The sequence below is a fragment of the Mustela lutreola genome, chromosome 10 (genome assembly GCF_030435805.1).
Source record: "Mustela lutreola isolate mMusLut2 chromosome 10, mMusLut2.pri, whole genome shotgun sequence".
Taxonomy (NCBI): Eukaryota; Metazoa; Chordata; class Mammalia; order Carnivora; family Mustelidae; genus Mustela; species Mustela lutreola.
This window is the reverse complement of record NC_081299.1, coordinates 6,783,234-6,792,154: the sequence shown is the minus strand read 5'-3', so window position 1 is coordinate 6,792,154 and position 8,921 is coordinate 6,783,234. Positions and strand designations below refer to the sequence as shown.

At 54.6% G+C, this 8,921-nt stretch overlaps 1 protein-coding gene across 2 annotated transcripts in view; it reads left to right on the top strand.

Moving 5' to 3' along the window:
- The first annotated feature begins 1,017 nt into the window (after positions 1-1,017).
- CTNNBIP1 (catenin beta interacting protein 1) overlaps positions 1,018-8,921 on the top strand; it is a 47,233-nt gene continuing 39,329 nt past the window's right edge. Inside the window, exon 1 of one of the 2 annotated variants that reach the window (XM_059135468.1) lies at positions 1,018-1,249. The gene's annotated coding sequence lies outside the window, so the exon portion shown is untranslated. The remainder of the gene's footprint in view (positions 1,250-8,921) is intronic. The other variant, XM_059135467.1, reaches the window with a different exon arrangement.

Sequence of the window (8,921 nt, the reverse complement as noted above, 5' to 3'; positions counted from 1 at the left end):
TGACCTGAGCCGAAGGCAGCGGCCTAACCACTGAGCCACCCAGGCGCCCCCAAAGGGCTGTTTCTAACCCTAACCCTGTACTCTCTCCAGACAGAGCCATCTAGCAGATACAGAAACATTTTAATCGTGGACCCTTTCTCCCTAAGGAAGATGTTCTCCCCACCACGATTCATGATAGTTTACGTTTAACGGACCCACGCAGGCCCATCCCTGAGCTTTCTGGGCTCCGTGGATCCCAGGTCAGACAGGCCTCCAATTCAAGATCAGGCCCAGCTGCCCCTAACGTAGGGGTGCTCCACTTCCACCGCGCAGGAAGACCACGCCTCTCAATGTTTTGCAACCTCGTCCGCTTCAGATTTTTCAGGGGTCCCGGAGAAACCGGCCTCGCCGAGGATTCCGCCCTGTCTGACCGCTCCCATTTCTAAACACAGACTCGTGCGTGGGAGAGGCCATTATTTTTACCGGATCTCTGGCTCCTGGAGCCGCTAAGGCACAGGCAGAGTCGCTTCACCGCAGAGCCAGCACCATCCTTAATCCGGGCTCCGCCCTCAGACCGCCGCCTCCTCCGAGCCCCCGCCCCTCTTCCCCTGCCCACCCGCCCCGCCCCCGCTCCGCTCCACCCCTTTGCTCAGAGCGCGGCTCGGCCACTACCCGCGACCCTGTTCCACCCGCCCATCTCGTGGCCCCGCCCCGGGATCTCTGGCCCCACCTTCTCCCGAGGAGCCCAATGAACGTCTCCGCGCTCCACTCGGCACCCGCCCCGTATGCAGAAGGCCCCGCCCCATAGGCCAAGTTAACCAATGGGCGCCCCACGGCCCCGCAGCCCCGCCCCACCCTCACGTCCCTCCCCTGGCGCCCGGCCCTTCTAACCTCCCACTCCCGACACACCCCGCCCCCCCCACCCCACCCCGGGCGTTGCGGTGGCCGCGCCTCCGCCGCCCGCGCGGAGCCAGATGCCGCCCCCTCCGCCGGTCCCTCCCCCGGCGGCCTGGCGCCTCCCTCCCACCCCGCCGCGGTGACTCACGGAGCGGGAGGCGGAGGCTCAGGCGGCCGCTCCCGCTGCTGCTGTTGCTGCTGCTGCTGCCGCCGCCGCCGCCGCCGCCGCCGCCGCCGCCGCCGCCGCCGCCTCTGCTGCTGCTGCCGCCGCCGCCGCCGCGGCTGCTCGGGCTGAGCGCGCCCCGGAACAGGCCGCCGCGCGCGGTGCACGGACCCGCAGCCCCCGCCGGCCCGGCCGGGTCTGGCGGCCCAGGTAAGCGCCGAGGCCGTCCCCGCGCCCACAGCGCCGCGCGGGGGCTCTGGGGAGCCGCCGGCCCTTTGTCTCCCGGGGAGGGGCCGAGGAGGGCGCCCCCGAACCCTCTCGGACCCACTGGCTGGCCCCCGGCGCGGCGCCCTGGTCTGGGCCCGGCCTCCGCGCCCCGCCTGGTGGCCGCCGCCTCCCGCCTCCCGCCGCTCGCCGCCGCGGACACCGCCACAGACCACCCTCCAGCCTTCCTCCCCTTCGCCCAGGGGTCGCCTCCACAGGTGTCCGAGCCGCCCGCCCCGTTGTTCGCCGCCGCGTCGGCGCGGTTGTCACCGTCTGTCAGCACTCCAGGTCCCGTGCCCTCCCGACTCCCCCCTCACCTGCTCCCCGCGCTCAGCATCTCGACCTTTCCGTGCAGAGCCCCTCCGTCTGTCCCCAAAGTAAATGCTGCCAAGGTCTGGCCCCGGGGCCGCCCTTCCTCCCTCTCGTGTGATTGAACGGTCGCTTCCCCATTCCACCGCTCCCGGTGACTGCTCCTGGAAGGCGCACACTGCAGGCACATGTGCCACCTGTATGGCAGGTGTGGATCCAAATGAACCACCGGGAGCTCCAAACTGCACTTGTCACCTCCTTCTCGTCACCCCCACCCAACCACCTTCCTTATCCTTGAACGTGGTAACCCAGGTACCTAGATAGGTCTGGACACCCACCCTCTGTTAGGCCCCGCATGCCTTCCTCTCTCCTGCACTGAACTTGTCTGAGCAGTACCTGCTGTCAGGTTAGCCCCTGGGAAGGCCGAGGAGGAGGTTTGCGTTGGCAGCAAATCAAGAGTTTTATGAATAATGAGATGTGTGGCTTGCAGCACCTCCTATCTGAGAATCTAAGTATGCTGGAGCTGTTAATTATTTTGTCTCCTGTCACTCAAAGAACTTAGGGAAGTGTGCCTGGCCGGCTGCTGGGTAAATTGAGGCACAGGGTGTGTCGGTGTGGGACCTGGAGGCAAGTCAGAGTTTGTCCTAAAGTTTTGTTCCCAAGTGTCTTGGATCTTAGCTCGCTGCTGCAACTACTGGGCTCTTGTTCCTGGTTTTGGGTAAATCGAGGCACGGGTTATGTCTGCATGGGACCTGGAGGCGGTTTTATTTCCAAGTGCTTTGGATCTTAGCTCCGTGCTGGAACTACTGGACTCTTGGTCCAGGATTTAGACCCTAAATGATACTCATCTTTCGGGCCATTAAAGTGTCCAGAGATGCCAGTTTCCTCTGATTTAAAGCAGGACTTTGAATCATAAAAAAGGTGCTGGCTGTAGAACTTTAGGGTGTCATTTGTGGTTTTCTGGTGGAGTTAGTGAGGAACCTTGTAAAATGCAAGTTACCTCTGTGAGATGGAGACTCATCCGTTCAGTGGTGAGCGCTCTCTGTAGGACAGGCACCATGTCCAGCACCCAGGCTCCAGGTGGTGAAAACGGACCCAGCCCCTGCCCTCCCGAAGCTGACACTCTAAAGAGGAAGGAGTAAACAAATATCAACATAATTCCAGTGGCATTAAGTGCTGCTATGAAGAACCAGTTTGGATCTTATTCCAAGTGCAGTTAGAAGCTGTTAGAGGATTTTAAGCAGAGAGGTGATAAGATCTAAGTTTTCAAAGATGGTTCTGGCTGCCGTATAGAGACTGGATTGTAAGGCACAAAGGGAGAAGCGGGGATAGCAGTGGGCAGGTAGATGACTGCAGCTTACAGGCAAGAGGCGGAGGTGGCTCCGGGGACCAAGCTGGTGGTGGTAAAAGGGTAAAAGTGAAGAGCCTGCACCTCCCTTCCCCCCCCCCCCCCCAGGAGAGGCTGAGAGCTGGAAAGCAAAATGTCAGGAAACACCGACTCAGATTTATATGTATAGCAGATAATTTCTAGATCATAGGCAGGTTTAGCTCAGCTCACCTTGCTCAGCCCCTGTTTTGAATCAGGCAGGCGCTGTGCTGGACCCAGGGATACAGACGAGAACAAGGTGAATGGGAGTGGGCTCCACGTTGCAACAGTGCGTTACCGGAAGGGTCACCTCCTCCTCGATAGAAGAGGGTTTCTGGGCTTAAAAACCAGTTAGAGATGGAGGAGCACAGAACACAGTGGGCTTCGACCCCATATTTGGCTGCATTATTTAAATGAGAGAATTTTTATTGCCCTGCCGATGCTGTGAGATGTTGCCCAAGGAAATTGGGACTGTTCTCATGGTAGATGAGACGACCAGTCAGTGGCCATGCACTTGAACTATTAACCAGAATAAAACTTGATCTCTGTGCTGCTCCAAGAGTGTGCTGTCAGAACATGTCAGAGGCAGAAGACCTTGGGGGGTTGTGTAGGCCAGCCCTCTCTTTTCTGGCTGGGGATCTGTGGCCCCTAGAGGCTATGTAACTCCCGAAATCCCATAGAGTCTGTACATTTTTTAATGGCATCTGCCAATTTCTACTTCTGTTTCAGCTCCAAGTGTACCTGCCTGACTCTCAGCTTTCTGAGGCTAGGATCTCTGGTGGATTCATCTTTGCATAGCTCCCGACGTCAAGAGCAGTGTCCTGCACAAAAAATAAACTCATCGGATATTAGTTGACTTGCCTGGGTGTCTCAGCACCTAAAACTAGAAGCCAGGAATCCTGTCCCTGTCTTATCATCAAACCACACTTCCTGCAGATCCCTCCTCATCCAGGGTGCAGTACAGTGGGAAAGCCAGCCTTCCCCACCTCACTGGGCTCAAAGAGCAGGGCAGCCCTCCCTCGATAGATTCGCAGATTCGCTCTCTTTCCAGCCCTGCCTACAGAGAACAGCTGCGGGGGTGCTGACCAAGTCCTTATTCAACACTCAGCAAAGATCAGAGCATGCACTTTGTACCAACACTATCTTAATTTCTGCCCTTACGAGCTGCGTGACCTTCAGCAAGTAACTTAACCTCCCCATGCCTCGGTTTCCCCATGCAGAAAATATTAATCCTTCAGGAAGTTGTTGGAAGGATTAAATTAGGTAATACCTATCAGATGCTTAGAACAGCACCAAACACTTAGTATGTGGTTGGTGGAAGTAATAGTTATCATTTCATTGTTACTTATCTGTTTCTTATTCGCCACCGAAGCTCTTTGAGGGCAGAGGTTTCTTTTCTTTTCTTTTTTTTTTTGTCTGTTGTTGTAGTCCAGTGTCTAAACTTTGTAGGCACTCAGTAAATATTTGTGGAATGGAATGACGTATTAAACACCTACTTTATGCCAGGCCCTGTGGTAGGTGCTGGGGGTATAGCCAAGGGCAAGATCTCACCAGGACCCGTGGTCTAATGAAGATTATCTTCTGGTGACAGAGACAAACAGTAGATAGATAAGAACAAAACAATGCAGGATGGCGAAAAGAGATATGGGGGGAAATGAAACAGGGCACTAAGATGGAGATAACCGGGATGGGGGTCAGGATAGAACTCTAGCTCGCTCTCAGGAGGTGACTTTGAGCGGGGACCCGGCTGGTACGCACAGAGGACAGCAGGAGCTATGAGCCCAGTGGGGCTGGAGCATGTGACCAAGGAGTTGACAGGGGCTGGATCTGTGGCCCCGGTGAGGAATTTGGATCTTACTCATCAATTCTGAACAGTGGAAAGTCACTGCATGAGAACTCCTCCCTGAGGGGCCATGCTAGGAGAAAGAGCGGGTTGCTAGGAGCAGCAGTGAGTGGGCCCTCCTTGTCCTGGGAAGGCTTTTGGAGGCCAACAGGCTAGCAGTGTTGACTTCATTCCCATCAGGTTCCCCGTTTCGCTGGCCTAGGTGCCCAGGAGATACGGGAGCCATCTGCTGGCTAACAAAGGCCCAGGTGTGAGTGTGTGTGTCCTGCAGATTCCTTTGACCTTCTTTACTGCCCCCCCAACCCCAAGAATGAGGATAATCAGTTTCTTAAGTTGAATGAACGTGCATTGCCAGCTCTTAACGTCTTGCCTTATACCACGGCACGTTGTATGTTCTTTGCTCCTCTCTGTATGAGTTAAAGCTTCTTTTTTAAAAAATTAATACCTGTCCCACTTTATTTTTTAAGATTTTATTAATTTTTTTAGAGAGCACAAGTAGGGGGAGCAGTAGGCAGAGGGAGGGAGAGAAGCATGCTCCCCCAGATTCCAGGACCCTGAGACCATGACCTGAAGGCATCTAAATGCCTAACTGACTGAGCCACGCAGGCGCCCCGAGTTAAAGCTTCTTACCTTGGCAGTGACACCGAAATAATAGAGTTTTGCTGCTGGTCTTCATGTGAGCGTCAGGGATGGCCACACATGTATGTGTCAGCATCTTTGTTGGGGGTATCCTGAGATTGACTGGGTAGCTGCTGTCCCCCACCCCACCACCGCTTCTCCTCCAGGCCCCTGGGTCAGAGCCGTCTGGCCACACTGTCTTCCATGAACCCCTCCTGTTTGATCAGGAGCGTGGTGGTACCTAGAAGGCGCTGGCTGTGTTCTGTCTGGGCTGTGAGCAGTTTGGAAGCTCAGGAGAGCACTCAGAGAAATGGCATTTAGAACCTAGAGGCTCCACTGGTCAGGAATCCAGAGCTGGCCTTGTTAGACGGGGTGCTGTTGGCCAGCTTCCCATTCAGGCATCCCCCTTGTCGGTTGGTGTTCACGATGCCTCTTGCTCTGCTAACCTTGAGAGGCCAACACAAGCCTGTGGGAGTCTAAACTTGGTGTTGCAAGTCATTCTCAGGCTCCTGGGACATTTCATTGGCAGAATCCAAAATGCCTGTTAGTCGTATGTCATCTGTAGCCTTGTAAAAACTAAGCCCAGAGTGGGTGCAACCCTTTTGTCAAGTAATCATTTTTTTTCAATGAGAGTCATAGTGTTCATTGAGAAAATGAATGAACATGGCATTTTACATACATCGTCTCGTTCAACCCTCACCCCGATTTCAGAGATCTACACCATTAGTGCTAATTTGCACATTCAGACGCTGAAGCCTGCAAAGACTAAGTAATTGGTTAGAGATCAAGCTAGTCAGGAACAGAGTCAGGATTCAAACCCGGGCAGTGTGTCTCCTGGTCACGAGCTCGGAGCCCCATGTTAGATACTGCTTCTCAGCAGGAACAGTAGAGAAGAGAAAAATCTCTCTTGAGCCCCGCGTGGGTGACAGTGTTAGGGCGGCCAGACTTAGCTGCAAATCCTGCACCCTTTCCCTGTCTCAGCTGGCCTTGGGCATGCTAATTAACCTCCCTTTACCTTACTTTCCCCAACTGTAAATGGGGATAATGATACTTGTACCTTCATAGCTCCCAGGGGCATTGTGATGTTTGAGCCAAAGTGCTTTTGAACTTCTTTTATGAAAGGGCGCTGGGCACCAATTGCTGTTATACTCGGTTATTAAAGACCCATTATGCCCTGATCCTCCATGAAGCCTTGTTAAAAGGGAAAGACAACAGTCCCAAGAGGGAGAGGTGTCCTTGCGTGGTGGACACGGCTGCACCAAAACATTGTTTTCCTCCTTCTGGAGTTTCTTAAGGATTGAGGGTCATGACTGTTTCTCCATTTTTCCTGGTTGTGTTGTATAAGCTTCTGTACGCAGGTCTGTATGCCTCACAACATGATCGAGGGCGGTGAGGGCAAGACAGAGAGGGGGGATGAAGGGCTTGGTGCCTAATACTGGCTCTGATGTCTTTATGAGATAAGCCAAGGATACAGAGATGCCAAGAAGTGATGGCCATCTTTCATACGTTCTTCCTTCTAATGATTCACTGATTCAGTTAATAAATATTTACAGAACTTGATTACAGCCTGGACTCCATGGTAGGCACGGAAGTACGGTGACGAGCAGGGTTAAAATAGTTCTTCCCCATGCAAAGCTTACAGTCTAAGGCCAAGAGGCTTATTATCTGGATGGAGTCGTTGGACTAAAGAGAGAATGTGTTGGTGAGTGTTTTGAACTCTCAGGAGTCAGAATATAATTTCCGGGTGTACACATGGGCTCCCCTGGGTACCTACCCTAGGTGGGCATTAAGGTGTAGGAGAGTGTGTTTGGCTTCCCAGAAGGGCAGGGGAAGAGTTAATAGCTTAGAGCCCTTTTGTGTCATATGTAATAAAAGCTGCACTTGGTGTGGGCAGTAAGAGCTCATTTCCACTTAAAGCCTCAACTCTTTGTTACTTGAGTTCAAGTCAGGAAGGAATGATCATGGGCTCCTCCCAATTTTTTTTTTTTTTTTTAAATTTATGCCACCAATCTGGTGCCTTTCTTTAGAAATGACCACTAGACCTGGGCTCTCCTGCCTGTCCGGTCTCCTTCGGGAAAGCAAGCATATGGCAGCAGGTGGGCTCTGGGGTGAGCTGCTTGGTGCTCTCCGGCAGGCCCACGGGGCTCCCGAACTGGTGCCTGTAGACACCTGTGTGGGGTCGATTTGTACACAGTGGGGGGGGTGGCGAGGGTTATTTCTTCCCCAAGTCTTCCCTGCATCAGGCCTCAGGATCCCTTCAAAGAGCGAGGTCAGGGAGGCCCCGCAGGTCATGGGAAAGCACCCAGTGTTCTTCCTCTGTCCCTCCGGCAGGGCTGGGTGGAGAGGACAAAGAGCCGGCAGGGGCAGCCGCTGCCCGTATTCAGAGTGGGAGGAAGACCCAGCACAGCATGCTCCGGGGTGACGTCACTTTCACCCAGCCCCTGACATGTCACGGCCTTCCTGACACTCATTCGCCACCCTTTCAGTCCGGGGGCCGATCACCATTCTGCGCCCGATCAGGAGGAAACAGCCGGCCCGGCAAGAAGGCCAGGTCACTCAGTGTCCCCGACTTCTTTCAGTGTGCTTGGAGCCCACAGTGACGCTGGTTCCGCCAGGAGAAAGTGACCCACTTCCATGTCCTCTGCCACGTGGAGAGCCGGGTGGGAGGCTTTCGGAGACCAGCTCCAAGTAAGCTTCTCTCAGGCCGGAGTATCTCCTGAGTATCCACCCACATGCTTCCTGCTGCTGGACTCCTGCGGTCCGTGCCCCTGAGCTGAGTAACAGCTCCAAGACAGATGAAGTTACTGCCTCGTCATCTCGCAGGCCTGGATTCTGCAAGTGAAGCTTCCTGTGGGAGTCAGGATCCCTGTGGGTTCAAACACCTTTCCTGACGTGGGCCCTACCCTTGTTCTTCCTGCTAGATCACCAGGCAAACCGGAGACCCCGTTTCCAAGGTCATGGGTTAGCCTTGACAGCAACCCCCGCCCCCAGACCAAGGCTCGCAGCCTCCTGCTCCAGGCAGCCCTGGCTCTGCACAGTCCCCTCCTGACCCTCGCCTCTCACAGAATGTTCTGCTGCAGGAATATGAACTGAAATGTTTTGGACCTTCCAGTTTCCTTCTATTCTGTTCAGGTAGAGAACATTTGAATGATTTTTGCTCTTTGTGATTCCGTTTCTTCCCTGGGGGTGGGGGTGGGGTGGAAGAAGGCTGATTTATAGCCATGACGGTGTGAATACTGCAAAGATGATTTGGGGGGTTTTGGCAGGTAAAGTGGTTCTGAGCCCCCGAATGATCCAGTTGTATTTACAGAGATGGTAGGGTCAGCTCGGGTAAGCCATGATCTCAGACATGCGTGCGGGCCGTTGCTGACCGTGTGTTCCACTTCCCAACTGAGGCAGTGTGTCATCCCCCTCACCCCCTGACCCTCTGTCTGTCTGTCCTGCTGTTGCCACTGCCTGGTGGCCTCTCAAGGCACGTGGCA